The sequence below is a fragment of the Leucopleurus acutus genome (genome assembly GCF_964270905.1).
Source record: "Leucopleurus acutus genome assembly, chromosome: 8".
Taxonomy (NCBI): Eukaryota; Metazoa; Chordata; class Mammalia; order Artiodactyla; family Delphinidae; genus Leucopleurus; species Leucopleurus acutus.
The window spans coordinates 44,726,441-44,742,738 of NC_139151.1; the positions used below are offsets into that span (position 1 = coordinate 44,726,441).

General features: G+C 36.9%; 1 protein-coding gene and 1 long non-coding RNA gene across 3 annotated transcripts in view; one reads left to right on the plus strand and one right to left on the minus strand.

Moving 5' to 3' along the window:
* The window catches only part of GRM5 (glutamate metabotropic receptor 5), a gene marked incomplete at both ends in the record, with an annotated part of 544,042 nt that overhangs the window by 369,038 nt on the left and 158,706 nt on the right, over positions 1-16,298 (plus strand). The window lies entirely within an intron of this gene.
* LOC309965420 overlaps positions 1-16,298 on the minus strand; it is a 252,681-nt gene that overhangs the window by 85,542 nt on the left and 150,841 nt on the right. The gene's annotated exons all lie outside the window — the stretch shown is intronic.

The following is a 16,298-nucleotide window of genomic DNA, read 5'->3' on the forward strand; positions in this document are numbered from 1 at the left end:
AATGGGTCCTTGAAGAGTAAGTAGGATTTAAAGAGAAAAAAGAGATGGTACACAAACATTTCTTTTTAGTGTCTGAATAACTGATAGATATTATGGTGGTAGTTTCCATAGAGCTAAATAGAGAGGTAGTCCACAGTCCTATATATTATTGCAACACATGATTATATATAACGCCATACCTGATTACAATCAGTGTTTACTTTTTACTGATTTGAGTTGTAAGCTCAGTATTTTTATTAAAATAATTATTCTCCAAGGAAAGACTGTTGCTAAATTTTTATATTATATTCACAAGAAAGTTGTATGATGTTGCTTGCATCTTTCAGGCTCTGCCTCTTTACTTCAGCCAACTTGCCAGTAGCCCTGTAGACGTGTACCTATACACAGGGAAATAAGTTACCTATTCTGCACCCTGACTCCTAGTTTAAAATCAGTTTATTGGATTTAAATCATACAGTAACCATAAATTTTCAATTGCACTAAAAATATTGGTAATCTTGTTCTATGTGAACACTAGATTTTTCATGGGTAAATATGTGACAGGCAGTTAGTTGGTGGCTACGATTTGGATAATTCAATAAGTAGGACAAGCAATTAACATGAGAATGGTAAGACTTCTCAAGAGAAAGAACATGTGATATGATTAACAAGAAGAGAGATGCTCAACCTCTAGAGTGTGTGGACAAGAGGGGAAATATAATCCAGAAATGTAAAGGAAGAAAAGGAGTAGAAAAGTAACTCCAGGTCAAGTAGCACTGGATCGTGAAACGAAAGAGACGAACGAGTTTCAAGTAGAAAGGGCTCCAGAGAGTCAAAGGGAAAAAGGACAAAAATTGCAAAGAAAAAAGTCAATATTTATGTACTTTGACAAAGCAGTTTTTGGAGGAAGAGTAGAAAGGAAGATGACTTTTAAAAAGTAAGGAATTGGTGAAAAAGTGAAAGTATAAATTGTGCTTCATAATGGATATTTGAAAGTGAATAAAAAGGAATAAATATGATGTAACGGGCAGGGACGGAAGCAAATCAAGACGGTTATATTTTTTAAGATGTTAAAACCTCTGCAAATTTGAAGATCCAGGAAAGAAGGGGATACAAAGAGAAAAACTGAAATGCTGACAAGGATTCTGAGAGCAAGTCCACTCAAGCGTCCTGAAGAGGAGGGTCTAAGATGCAATGAAGGACACTGAATATGAGACTTAGAATTAGTCATGAGGATGTCTTACAAAAGCCACAGAATCTTGCAAAATTCTAGTTGTAATCTCATCTATAATTCTCAACTACCTTTTTCACATAGTATTTGACACCATGATGAATTTACAATTTCGTTCCAACATACTCTCTTCCTTTTGTTAAGTGATGTAGGCCTCTTCATTAAAGGGGTCTCTCAATCCAGCTGTAGATTAGAAAAAAAAATCTTATGTGTAAAGAAATAGCCTCTTAGGGACTTCCCTAGTGGTCCACCTTCCAATACAGGGGATGCAGGTTCGATCCCTGGTCGGGGAACTAAGATCCCACATGTCACGGGGCAACTAAGCCCACGTGCCACAACTACTGAGCCTGGGCACCTCAACTAGAGAGCCCTCGGGCCGCAAACTACAAAGGCCACGTCCTCTGGAGCCCACGCGCCACAACTACAGAGCCCACGTGCTCTGGAGCCCGAGCACCACAACTAGAGAGAAGCCCGCGCGCTGCAACGAAGAGCCCTCATGCCACAGCAGAAGATCCTGTATGCCTCAACGAAGATCCCACCTGCCGCAACTAAGACCTGACACAGCCAAAAAAATAAAAATTAATTAATTAGTTTTTTTTAAAAAAGAAGTAGCCTCTTCAAGGACCTCCTCCTAAGAGTCAAGTGGGACATTTATATCATGAGGTACTCCTGATGGAGTGGACCCATATCATCATTCCTCCTTCACCATATTTCTTATACACTTCTTTCTGAGTGCTTTTCAGAACATCAGGAAGGCTCAAGAAGGAAAATGAGGGTGCTGTGACAGAAGTGAGATGTAAACATGATGAAAGATCAAGAAGGTGTGAAATTTTGGTTTAATGCTGAGAGTGTCACTGAAGTGACTGTTCATAGAACACCGGCACAGCATCTGGAGAAGCCAGGAGAAAGGTAATAGGCTTGGTTTGTGTAAGTAAATCAGTGGTTTAATCATTGAAACTGTAGCAATTCTCAGGACTTTGGGGGTTTTGTTTCTTATGAAATGGATGAATAAAAAGTGTAGAGTAAGGAAGGTGCCATGAAACATAGGGCTGAGGGAGTGAGTTCCAAGTTTAAGAACTCAAAAGCAGAAAACTGTCTTACTTAAAATGCGTTTGTCCAGCCTGTGGTCGAGCTTGTGTGTTACTGAATTTAATTAATACAAATCAAGTATGGTGAAGTCAAGTGGCATCAACAGAGTTGTTCCTCGGCATAATTGTTCGACTTACCTTCCACATAGTTTTCCACATGGAAGGACTTCCACATGGAAGGACTTACCTTCCACATAGTTTTCAAACCAATTTAATACAACTTCCCTCCCAACTTCTAAATTAAAGGAGTTAATAAAATATTTTGAGCCCCAGGTTATTGTGATAATGTGATGCCAACTCTATGAGTGGACTTCTCAGTAATGTAAGGCAACAGAATTCAGACAGATAGACAGATACTTAGGCAGGCAGGCAGATAGATAGAATAGTTAGGATACATACATACATACATGTACTTACACAGTTAGTTTGTATTTGGTTTCTTTTATAACCTGAAAGTCTAGAATCCTCATTCTCAGATTCATGTCTCCAATGCAAAATCTCTGGAATCCCAAACTAGCATATTTAACATCTCTCCTTGTATATTAGAAAGTCACCATATTTAAAACAGAATTCTTCTCCCCCAAACTGATATTCTCTGTGGACCTTCTCTCAATGAATGCTACAAATAGCCCTCCAGTTGTTTAAGCAGGAGATCTGAAAGTCATATAATCCTGTTTCTCTCCATATAGCCAACAAGTCTGAAAATCCCACGATTCCATGCTTCATTATCTCTCAAATTTCTTCACTGTTTTCCATCTCCACTACTATCATCCAAGCTACAGTGACCTGTCTCCTGAATCAGTGCAACTGCATCTTCATTTGCAACTGCATCTTCTACTTTTGCCTCTCATCACTAATTTTTTCATATTTTAACTAGTATATAGAGTGATGCTTCTAAAATGCAAATCTGATTGTGTCATTGCTTACTTGAAACTCTTCGGTGACTTTCCTTGTCTTTAGGACAAAGGCTAAAATCTTTAAAGTGGCCTGTGAGATTCCTATGATATGGCTTTTGGCATGCTGTGCCATTCTCCCTCTCACTCTCTGCCCTGGCCGTCTTTCATTTCTGTAAATGAGCCATGCTCCTTCCTATCTTAAGGACTTTAAATAACGGCTTCCAATAGGCTACTTCTTCCTAGGATACTGCCTTACCTGTTTAATTATTACTGGCATATTTCATTACTTGGTTAATTATCACTCATCTTTTGAGCTCAGATTAAACACTGGCTTCAGAGAAGTCTTCTTGGTCCCCAGACAAGGTCAAGTCAGCTTCTCATATTTCTTCATTGTACTTCTTTCCCTTGTTGTAATCAATTTGTAAATAAAAATTATTACGTGATCTTGATGTTAATACTTGTATTTACTGCTATGACCTCAAATATATCTTTTTTGTTATATTGGGTGTTTTGTACATAAGTTCATTGCATAGCATTTAGGAGCTACTAAATAAATATATAGAATGAATGAATTAATAAACAAATGAGAAAATTATAGAGAGGGAGGAATTAGCCAATTGCTGAAATATGTTAAAAGCTTGAAAATGAGTGCTGATGGCCAGCAGACTAAAGAAGCAACAATTTGGATGGTGTGGTTCAGATACTGGACAAGTGAGGAGAGGTTCAGGGTGGGCTAGACTAATTAAAAATCCATCATGTTTGTAACATTAAGTCCACATTCTTCTGTGTGTTGTGATTTTTAATTAGTAAGGATCACAAGTTCATTATCAATACTACATATTAATTCCAATATTTTGAAACATATACAGCATAATTGTCAGTAACTGATTATCTGGAAGTAGTAATAACACTCCATGTATAGTGATAATATGCAACATTAATCTAAAAACTTGCCAACTTTTAGTATTCAATAAAATGAAAGTCTCTTTTTTCCAGTTAAACATTTAATGTAGCAAATCAAGCACAGAGACACAGCCTTATGATCAATGATGAATTAACAGCCACATTTCAATGTAACACCGACTTATAACATTTAATGTTTTTGTTTTTGATACAAATAGCACATAATTCAACATAGACTGGTTTCAGCATTAAAGAGGATTGATTATTTTGTGTAATTAAAAAGTCCAAGGTGGTCGGACAGGGTTTGGTATGGTGTGACCAGGACTCTGACTCCATTTCTTAGTGACCCTTTGTGTTTCAGCTCCACACTCAGGACGGTTTCTCTCTCGTGGTGGAAGAATAACATTCAGCAGCTTTACAATCTCATGTGACATTGTCCAAATGGACAAAGAGAATATATGCATCCCACATTCCCAGCAAAGGTTCTGACTAGGTCAGGATAAATATAAAGTCTACTTACATTGACTAAGGTTATCTAAATCAATAACTGTGGCAACAAGAGAGATTACCCTGATTGACTGAAACCAATCAGCCCACAGCTTTGGAGTTAAAGCATGTGTTTAATACAGGAGAGGACAAGAGTGAATATTGACAGGAAAACACTACCTACTATAAGTCAGGGCTTCTGGATAATGTTTGAAATGTACAATTAAAAAAAGAAAAAACATACACACACACACACATGCCTTCTAATCACAAATTACAGGTTGTCCACAAATGAAATACTTTTAAAAATTATTCGTTAATTTATACAGCAACTTGTTATCATCTCGTTACTCTAACTGCGTTTCCACAGATTTCAAGTATGTTTTAAAGCAGTTAGGTAATCAGATTATTTTCATTTCTCAAATATATATTGCTTTTATATAATTTCAGATGAATAATCACTGAGTTCTTTCAACAAAAATGACCATGTCTTGGTCACCATTTGACCACAAACATTAAGTGCTTTGCCTAGCACACAGTAGGTTCTAAATAAATAAATAGGTGTTGATTAAATTAATGTATTTCCATTTTAAAAATAACCACTTTTATTATCTAGCAGCTTGATGGTGATGGAGTACTTGTTGAGGATTTCACTGTATCTAATTCACTTACTTATTCTAAAATTTATCAACTAAATTGAAAATCTGCTCTCTGAAATACACTATTCTAGGTAATAGGCAATAAAGTAAGTAATATTGATACAAAGGTAATAAAAAGTCATTATTTTTATATTTCTTATAGCATCCTGTGCATATAAATGCAATCACAGCATTTATAATGTTTAATTTGTCATCTATTAATTCAATAAATATTTATACACTGTTTACTATTTGCCAAGTACTGGGATATAAATATAACAAAGATACAATACCTGTCCCCAAGGAACTTAAGTGTGGGTGGGATGGGGATGAAGGTGGATAAAGAATATGTTATTTGTCATGTAACTCAAATGATAGCACAGATATATAGTAGGTGCCTAATAAACACTTGTTAGGTTTACATTATAATCATTGAAGACTGAATTAATAATGTCCTTTGGAGAATTTTACAACTCACTCACTTCTTCTGGAAGGGATTAGAGTGGAACTCCAGTCAATCACGATTCTAAAGCCAATCAATTAGGAATTAGGGGGATAAAACACTGAATTAGACAGACTGAAGTTTATGAGAGTGTTAAAAATAAAATTCAAGACATTAAGTTTTATGGAATGCTGGTAAATTCCGTAAAGGATAACATAGTTTGACTTTCCTAACGATCCCGGTTGCCAAGTTCTTTGTTATAATTAACCTCAAGGCTTTAATCAAGGGTTCATGAAAACAGAACTGCAGTTCCCAGAACCTGGTGTTTCTCTCTCCAAACACTGTTTGATCCTCTTGCATGTGAGGATGTCCAGACCCTCAGTTATGACCAGGTATTCTTTCTGCATTTCCAAACTCAATCCATCCATCCCTGTGTTTAACCTTCACATGGTCACACTGGACTCCCAATTCTTCTGTTGATTCTACAAACATTTATAGAAAGCCTATTATGTGCCAAAACCATTACTTGACTCTGTGAGGGATGTGTGAGAATAATTCCAAGCTCTGACATCTGGGTGACTTGAAAGAAGTCTAGACAGAGCAACTGACTAGCGAAGAAAGAAGATGAGTTTAAGTTTAAGTCTACACGTTCAGATGACGATGGGACACCTAGATAGAACTACCAGGAAAATAGTTATAATTGTGGGACAGAATCCTTGGAGAGAATTTGGATCTCCATAAATGCAATAGTTAAGATGGAATTTTTAACCAACATTCACACATGCCATAAAAATCTCCATCCTTATACCTGATGGTCCCTTTGCCTGAAAAATCCTTTTTTTCTCAACCTATACAAAACCTATGGTTATATCAAAACTTAGTTCAAGTCCTTTCTTTTCTTTAGAGCCTGCTCTGCCTATCCTTTTTCCTGTAAATATTCCCTATTGCTAAACTTCTCTTCTAATGTGTATCATAACACTTGTCATTTGCTTACAGATAGCCTTAGGTTGTTCTAAATTAATTTGTGTACCAAAAGTTTATCAACCAAGAAGACTTTAATTTTCTTGAAGACAGAAAATATTACTTCCCCTCTGAAACCGCCGCAGGCCTTAAACCTCAGCCTGTCTTCCAAAATCATTATCCATTTAAATTGCTAGCATATCTCTTTTTTGCTTGTCACAACAAAGTCCTTCTTCTTTAACAGGTGCCACACTCCTTCCTTTTATCCAATACTACGGAGTCCCTGTTTTACTGAAAAACAATGGGTTATGTGCTGGGGCTATAGAACTAAATCACCATCCTTAAGAAGTTCACTATTTCTTGAAGAAAAGAAGCATATAGGGAATTCCCTGGTGAACCACTGGTTAGGACTCTGCGCTTCCACTGCAGGGGGCATGGGTTCGATCCCTGGTAGGGGAACTAAGATCCCACAAGCCACACGACATGGCCAAAATATATATATATATATATATATATATATATATATATATATATATATATATATATATATATATATATATATATATATATACACACACACACACACACACACACACACAATTGAAATGCAATGCAATGTATGCTAAATTGGAATTAAACACTGGGAGTTTTAAGGTACAAAAATGAATATCTCTTTCAGACTGATCAATCACAAAAGGCTTAGAAGAGAAGGCTCTGAAATGAGGTTAGAAAAACAGGTAGAAGTTAATAAAATGAAGGGAAGAAGAGTGTGACTAAGCGATCATGAGTGATTATTAAAACTGGCAGTTGGGAGGATTAATAAGAAACCATGATGTCTTCTAGGAACTTAATCAAGGCACACAAAAAGAACAGGAGAATGATGAGACATAATATTGAGCAAGGGCAATATCATGAAAGATCGTATGTGATGTTAAGGAGTTTGGACTTTATTTAAAGGCAAAGAGAGCCAAAGAAAATGTTTACACAAAGATGTAGTATTATTAAGTTTGTGTTTTATAAATCGCACTGATAATAACAAAGGAAGACCTGCACACCTATTCCAAGTGAGAGAGGATGAATTTCTAAATGAACTCATCATGGGAAAAGGAATAGGTTCCCAAGATAATAACGACAGGGAATCACCATGGCTTTGTTTCTGGAAGGAGAAGATCCCTGGTAAGGAAGAGTGACACTGCCCCTCCCTCCCCTAAGGCTCTGATTTAAACAATTAGTGGAATAATGGTAGACTCCATCTAGGGATGTACAGTAGAAAAGGCAACCATTTTCTGTATGAGGATTGTAGTTTGGGACAAACAGTACTGGAGGTACCCTTGGGTTGAGCTGTCTCGTAGGTGTTGAATACTCTGATTTAGAGCTTGGGAAGAATAACAAGGCTGGATGTAGATATTTAGAAGTCATCAGAAAAAAATAGCAGTTGAAGTTGTAGCATGAAATGTAAATGAGAGAGTATATGAAAGTACAGGTAAAGAATACCAAAGACAAAAGAAAATGAGGTATATATATGCACAATGGAATATTATTCAGCTATAAAAAAAGAATGAGATCTTGCCATTTGCAACAACATGGATGAACCTTGAGGGCATTATGCTCAGTGAAATAAGTTAGACAGAGAAAGATAAATACCATATGACCTCACTTAAATGTGGAATCTAAAAAAAAAAAATTCATAGATACAAAGAACAGACTGGTGGTTACCAGACTGGGGGATGGGGGGCAAAACGGGTAAAGGGAGTCAAAAGGTACAAACTTCCAGCTATAAAGTAAATAAGTCATGGGGATGTAATGTATAGCATGTTGACCATAGTTATAATACTGTATTGCATATTTGAAAGTTGCTAAGAGAGTAGATCTTGAAAGTTCCCATCACACACACAAAAAATTCTGTAACTATGTACAGTGATGGATATGACTAGACTTATTGTGGTGATTTCACAATGTATACAAATATTGAAGCATTATGTTGTACAACTGAAACTAATATAATGTTGTATGTCAATTATATCTCAATTAAAAAAATAAAAAAGACAAAACCCCAGTGAACACTAATACCTAAGGCGCAGGTGTAAGAAGAGAGGCTTGCCCAGAGGATGGAGAAAGCAGGGGGCAGTGAGAAGAGTGCCAGGAAGAGTATGGTACCACAGAAGCCACAGGATAAGAGATTTTCAAGGAGAAAGTGATCAAACATCTAAAATGCAGCAGAGGTCAGTGACCCTCAACACCCCTTCCCCAGCCAAATGTAGCACAGAATGAGTCTCCACTACACTCTAATACTTCTTAGATCCACCATGTAAATGATACGCTGATTCCTCCCTCATACTTCTCTGAATCTTCTCAATGCTTCCTTATAAGGCTATGTGCCTTGTCTTCACCTCTGCTTGTTTCAAATGCTGCAACACAGTCCCACAAAGATGCTTGATGATTATATATTTTTTAATACTGTGGTATTTCTTGGTCTGAAATTACAGATATTAAACTATGAACCATTTGGCCCTGTCTGCCTCTTCTCTGTTCTTCTCTTATTGTCTGGGTCATATTTTCTACTAAAGATAAAATATACTTCCCTTAATACCTTGTTCTCCCTTTCTACTTCTGAAACATGACTTTTGCTCTAACTGGATATTCAGGCACACACAGCTAGTATATTTAAACCATTTAGGGACAGGAGCAAACGAGAAAAATGATTTCATTAGCCTAAAAAACATCTATAATAAATGAATTTGGTAAGATGAGGAAGAAACAAGTCTATTTCTCAGAAATAAATTACTCTTAACTTGCCAGGCTTCTCTAGGGTGACTTTAACAATAGACATGTGTCCAGAGAAGAATGACTGAACTGCCTCAATTCACAGTGTTATTTTGTTGTTGTTGTTGTTGACCCTTCTGTATTGAATTCTGACTAAAATCTTGTACCCCTCGTTGCCAGTAATTTTACAACTGCGGATCATCATATTGTCCCAACTCTTTGGAACAAATGATTTTCTGTCTGCCCCTTTCCAAAATATCCTATAAGGAATAATGTCTCAAATGAGGTGAAAATAACAGGTTCTGTTTTTCTTGTGCAAATGGATTTGCATCCGTGTGTGTGTGCATGCATATAAGTGTGTCTGCATGTGTTAGTATGTATATTGATGTATGTGCATGTGTGTGATTGTGTAAAATCCCAGCTGTTCTACAGGACAGATACTATTCAGTGCTTTTCTGGTTAGCAGAAAAGACAAGAGGGTCATAGCAGGTTAGATAAAAATATTCTGTCCATCAGATGAACATTACACTGTGTTAAAACAACTCAACAAATAAACCACGAGTAATGATGATAACAAACAAAATTACCTCATTATTAAAATGTTCACTGATGCCTGTTCAAGTAAAATTTCTTTACTTTAATCTAACATGGTAATCTGTGGGTGCTTAAAAATAATTTGTTGAAATGAAATTTAATTGAAAAGAATAGTGCTGCATGATAGGTAAGGAAAATAAACATCCAATCTATGCTGTCATGTGCATTACGGCACGTCCTCAATTCTTCCATCACCTAGAAATCGTAAATCCACTATCCTTCCTTCTGAATAAGCACCCCTTTTTCAGCTCTTAATTTCACTTTTACCATCTAGTTTTTGCTTTTACTGTCTCTCATTTTCACTGCTCCTTCATATGCCCTTGCTCTCATAGAATGCTCTTGTTTTATAATTTCTCCATTTCCCCCCAATATCTCAGCTCTTTCCAGGCCAGCCAGACTTTCTTAGTGATCCTACACCATAGTTAATTATTCAAACCACTTTCTCAGCAAAACCCTCAAATCTCTCATAAACCTGATCATTTAGCAAAATCCATTCCATTCTCCATCTTCTGCACTCCTATTTCTAAACCATTTACTAGAGTAAAACATACAACATGATTATGTCGTGATCCACATTAGCTCTGTCTTCTTCCTCACTTCTCCTTCAATCCTTCCTCCACTAAAATCTGGCTTCTGTCCTTACCTGTCCACCAAAACTCCCAGTCATGCTGCCGGCTCCTAAAAACTGTTTTAAGTCCTGTGCTCTCTGCTGGATCGGACATTGTCGGCTATATTGTTCCTTTTGAAGCTCTTGCCTTTCTTGGCTTTGTGGTAGCACTCCAATCCCCATCACTACTCCCCATAGGTATTCTCTTCCCTCTATACCTTTTCTTTATCAAATTCCTAAAACAATATCTTCTTCTCCATGTACTCCTTAAGTATTGGTATTATCTGGACTTCTACATTTATCCCTTGCTCATATAATGCAAAACAGTGTCATTGGGTGATCATATTTCTTCTAATAGTTCTACCAAGTATTGATTTGTTGACATCTAAATTAAATATCTCAGACCAGATTTCTCTAAGTTTCAGATTACATGTGTAACTATATTCTTGACATAATCCACTTGAGTGTCTCACAAATCTTTCAAAGTCAACATATCTAAAACAGAACTCCCCAACACACATTTCTCATTAGTAAATGGTACTGATCGCTCAAGTAAGAAAATTCGGTCATTCTAGACTCCTTTTCCTACCTCACACTCCAAAGAATATTGATCAACAACACTGTCTCTTTGAACCTCTAAAAATAGTGTTTCTTACTTTAGTTCATTACTTTTCATCCTATGATGACTTCTCTTTATCAAACCCTCATCAGTCCTCACCTGAGTTACTGCAGTAATCTACTAATAAGTATACCTGCCTTTCTTTCTTCAAATTTATTTGTATAGAAGAACCATCTAGCAAAACTGTAAATTGAACGCGTCATGTTCATGTTTAAAATTTCTATAGAAACTAAGCTGCTGGCCAGAGTGTCACCATCAGGATGGAGACACAGGCAGTTCCATACTTCAGTTGTGCTCCAAGAAATCCAACTAGCAACTATCCATAGACAAGACACCAGTGTGAAAATCTCAGAACCTAGGAAAGAGGCTAAAGCCCTCCCTCTTCTCCCAGAGCACAGAGAGTGAGAAGGACCCCAACAGAAGGTTAAGAGGAGCAGCTACACTCTGACTGCACCACCCCTTCCCCAGGCAGGCACCGTACCACAGTGAGGGGGCTTCCCTGAGCCTATAGCTTCTCCAGTGGGAAAAAAGAGCCGAAGGTGGACATCGTGCTCCCCCAGTGTTACAGGATACTTTCCAGCAGGTACACTTGGGTCCTGCCTCACAGAGATCATTGGGAAATCTGTGGGACTTGACCACTGAGGATCAGACGGAAACAGAGAAGGACAATGGGGAAGCAACTAGTGCTCAGATCTTGGCAGACCACATTCCTCCTTGCATCTGTGCCCCAGTGGAGAACCCAGCCAGTGACTCTGCCCATCTGCAGAGCTGAGCCGGTTGCCCTGTCTGGTCAGGGGTCCAGTGGGCAGTTCTGCCTGGCTTGGGTCCAGGGAGCTGTGCTGCCCTTGGAACTTGTTCTACAGCCCCACTCCAGCAGGAAAACGGATGTGAAGCCCTGCCTTCACAGAGTCCAGTCAGTGGCACCATCTGGTTGAGGATCACAGCCTGAGACTCTACTCGACCAGGAGCAATTGCTGAGCCAAGCCCACAGCCCTGCCCAATCTAGAAATCCAACCAGTGGCACTGCACTGCCAGGGAACAGAACCAGCGACCTCACCTGACCAGAGGGGGAAACTGTCAACCAAGAATACTATACTAAGCAAACCTGTCCTGGAGAAATGAAGGAGAGATAAAGACTTTCCAAAACAAACAGAAACTAAGGAAGTTCACCACTAGACTTGCCTTATAAGGAATTCTAAAGCGTGTTCTTCAAGTGGAAGCCAAAGAACGCTAATTAACATTTCAAAACATATGAATGTGTAAAATTCACTGGTAATGTCAAATACATAGTCAGATTCTCTAATATTGTAATGATGGTGTATAGTTCACTTACAACTCTAGGTTAAAAGCTTTTTTAAAACACAGCATATTAAAAATATGCAGAAATGCAAAGCATCCTAAGAGACTACTACAAGCAACTCTATGCCAATAAAATGGACAACCTGGAAGAAATGGACAAATTCTTAGAAAGGTATAACCTTCCAAGACTGAACCAGGAAGAAACAGAAAATATAAACGGAGCAATCACAAGTAATGAAATTGAAACTGTGATTAAAAATCTTCCAACAAACAAAAGTCCAGGACCAGATAGCTTCACAGGTGAATTCTATCAAACAATTAGAGAAGAGCTAACACCCATCCTTCTCAAACTCTTCCAAAAAATTGCAGAGGAAGGAACACTCCCAAACTCATTCTATGAGGCCACCATCACCCTGATATGAAAACCAGACAAAGATACTACAAAAAAAGAAAATTACAGACCAATATCACTGACGAATATAGATGCAAAAATCCTCAACAAAATACTAGCAGAAAGAATCCAACACCACATTAAAAGGATCATACACCACGATCAAGTGGGATTTATCCCAAGGATGCAAGGATTCTTCAATATACGCAAATCAATGTAATACACCATATTAACAAATTGAAGAATAAAATCCATATGATCATCTCAATAGATGCAGAAAAAGCTTTTGAAAACATGCAACACCAATTTATGATAAAAAACTCTCCAGAAAGTAGGCATAGAGGGAACCTACCTCAACATAATAAAGGCCATATATGACAAACGCACATCAAACATCATTCTCAATGGTGAAAAACTGAAAGCATTTCCTCTAAGATCAGGAACGAGACCAGGATGTCAGCTCTCACCACTATTATTCAACATAGTTTTGGAAGTCCTAGCCACGGCAATCAGAGAAGAAAAAGAAATAAAAGGAATACAAATTGGAAAAGAAGAAGTAAAACTGTCACTGTTTGCAGATGACATGATACTATACATAGAGAATCCTAAAAACGCTGCCAGAAAACTACTAGAGCTAATCAGTGAATTTGGTAAAGTTGCAGGATACAAAATTAATGCCCAGAAATCTCTTGCATTCCTATACACTAATGATGAAAAATCTGAAAGAGAAATTATGGAAACACTCCCATTTAGCATTGCAACAAAAAGAAGAAAATGCCTAGGAATAAACCTACCTAGGGAGACAAAAGACCTGTATGCAGAAAACTATAAGACACTGATGAAAGAAATTAAAGATGATACAAAGAGATGGAGAGATATACCATGTTCTTGGATTGGAAGAATCAATATAGTGAAAATGACTATACTACCTAAAGCAATCTACAGATTCAATGCAATCCCTATCAAATTACCAATGGCATTTTTAAAGGAACTAGAAAAAATCATCTTAAAATTTGTATGAAGACACAAAAGACCCCAAATAGCCAAAGCAGTCTTGAGGGAAAAAAACAGAGCTTGAGGAATCAGACTCCCTGACTTCAGACTATACTACAAAGCTACAGTAATCAAGACAATATGGTACTGGCACAAAAACAGAAACACAGATCAATGGAACAAGATAGAAAGCCCAGAGATAAACCCACTCACCTATGGTCAACTAATCTATGACAAAGGAGGCAAAGATATACAATGGAGAAAAGACAGTCTCTTCAATAAGTGGTGCTGGGAAAACTGGACAGCTACATGTAAAAGAATGAAATTAGAACACTCCCTAACACCATACACAAAAATAAACTCAAAATGGATTAGAGACCTAAATGTAAGACTGGACACTATAAAACTCTTAGAAGAAAACATAGGAAGAACACTCTTTGACATAAATCACAGCAAGATCTTTTTTGATTCACCTCCTAGAGTCATGGAAATAAAAAAAAAATAAACAAATGGGACCTAATGAAACTTCAAAGCTTTTGCACAGCAAAGGAAACAATAAACAAGACAAAAAGACAACCCTCAGAATGGAAGAAAATATTTGCAAACGAATCAACGGACAAAGGATTAATCTCCAAAATATATACACAGCTCATGCAGCTGAATATTAAAGAAACAAACAACCCAATCCAAAAGTGGGCAGAAGACCTAAATAGACATTTCTCCAAATAAGACATACAGATGGCCAAGTAGCACATGAAAAGCTGCTCAACATCACTAATTATTAGAGAACTGCAAATCAAAACTACAATGAGGTATCACCTCACACCAGTTAGAATGGGCATCATCAGAAAATCTACAAACAACAAATGCTGGAGAGGGTGTGGAGAAAAGGGTACCCTCTTGCACTGTTGGTGGGAATGTAAATTGATACAGCCACTATGGAGAACAGTATGGAGGTTCCTTAAAAAACTAAAAATAGAATTACCACATGATCCATCAATCCCACCACTGGGCATATATGCAGAGAAAACCATAATTCAAAAAGACACATGCACCCCAATGTTCACTGCAGCACTATTTACAATAGACAGGTCATGGAAGCAACCTAAATGCCCATCGACAGATGAATGGATAAAGAAGTTGTGGTACATATATACAATGGAATATTACTCAGCCATAAAAAGGAACGAAATTGAGTTATTTGTTGAGACATGGATGGATCTAGAGACTGTCATACAGAGTGACGTAAGGCAGAAAGAGAAAAACAAATATCGTATATTAATGCATGTATGTGGAACCTAGAAAAATGGTACAGATGAACTGGTTTGCAGGGCAGAAGCTGCGACAAAGATGTAGAGAACAAACGTATGGACGCCAAGGGGGGAAAACCACGGTGGGTTGAGGATGGTGGTGTGCTGAATTGGGCGATTGGGATTGACATGTATACACTGATATATATAACATTGATGACTAATAAGAACCTGCAGTATAAAAAAACAAACAAACAAAAAAACAGCTAATACTAAACTTTCTTTGTGTTATTTGTATGGAAATATGTTAATATAAATGTTTCAGACATTACATGAAATTTCTAAAAATCTTATATGTTCTGGTATAATGTTATAAGTCAAAATTCTAGTTATTACTTTAAAATGTATATCTCAGAAATAACTAAATTTCCTTGTCAATTGCATTATTATGAACTTTCATCAAATCTTTATCCGTGGTCATTTTTAAGTCTTTTGTCATTTCCAGACAGTTCTGGGTGTACTGTGATGCTTTTGCAAATATGTTCCTATAAAAGGGTTTCATCTTCAAGGAATTCATGGAAAAGACTCTGACAAGTACAGGTTTCTGGTAACTGACTATACTGCTAAACTGAATGAATAAGCATTTTCAGAACTCTAATGGAAAACTGATGAATTCATAAAAGTGCTAACAAAAGATCAAGATGAAAAAAACATTAATTACATGGGACTGAGTGAACTGATGAGGATGATTATAATGTTTGTGACTTTCTGTTTGAATAATAATAAAAAAAAAATCCCACAAGGACTCAGAGGCAAAAAATATACAAATCAGTTTTCACTGCAAAGTAAAGGAACTGTTACAGTGGAGGATTACTGGACTGAATGTCAATATTATGACATAGTATGAGTGTGTTTCATGTTTGGTAATTGCAGTCATTGTTGCTTTTGTTGTGGTCAACCATTTACAATGCTTGGTGTCAGTTTATCTCTTGTAAAAATAAAATGCAGTATGTGTGTGTGGAAAAATAATAATAAAAAAATAAAGAACTGCTACTTAACAGAAAAAAAAAGCTGTAACTACAATGATTTGACATTGGCTACATAATATACGAATATGGAAATTGTAACATCAATAACCTAAAATATGAAGGGAAAGAAG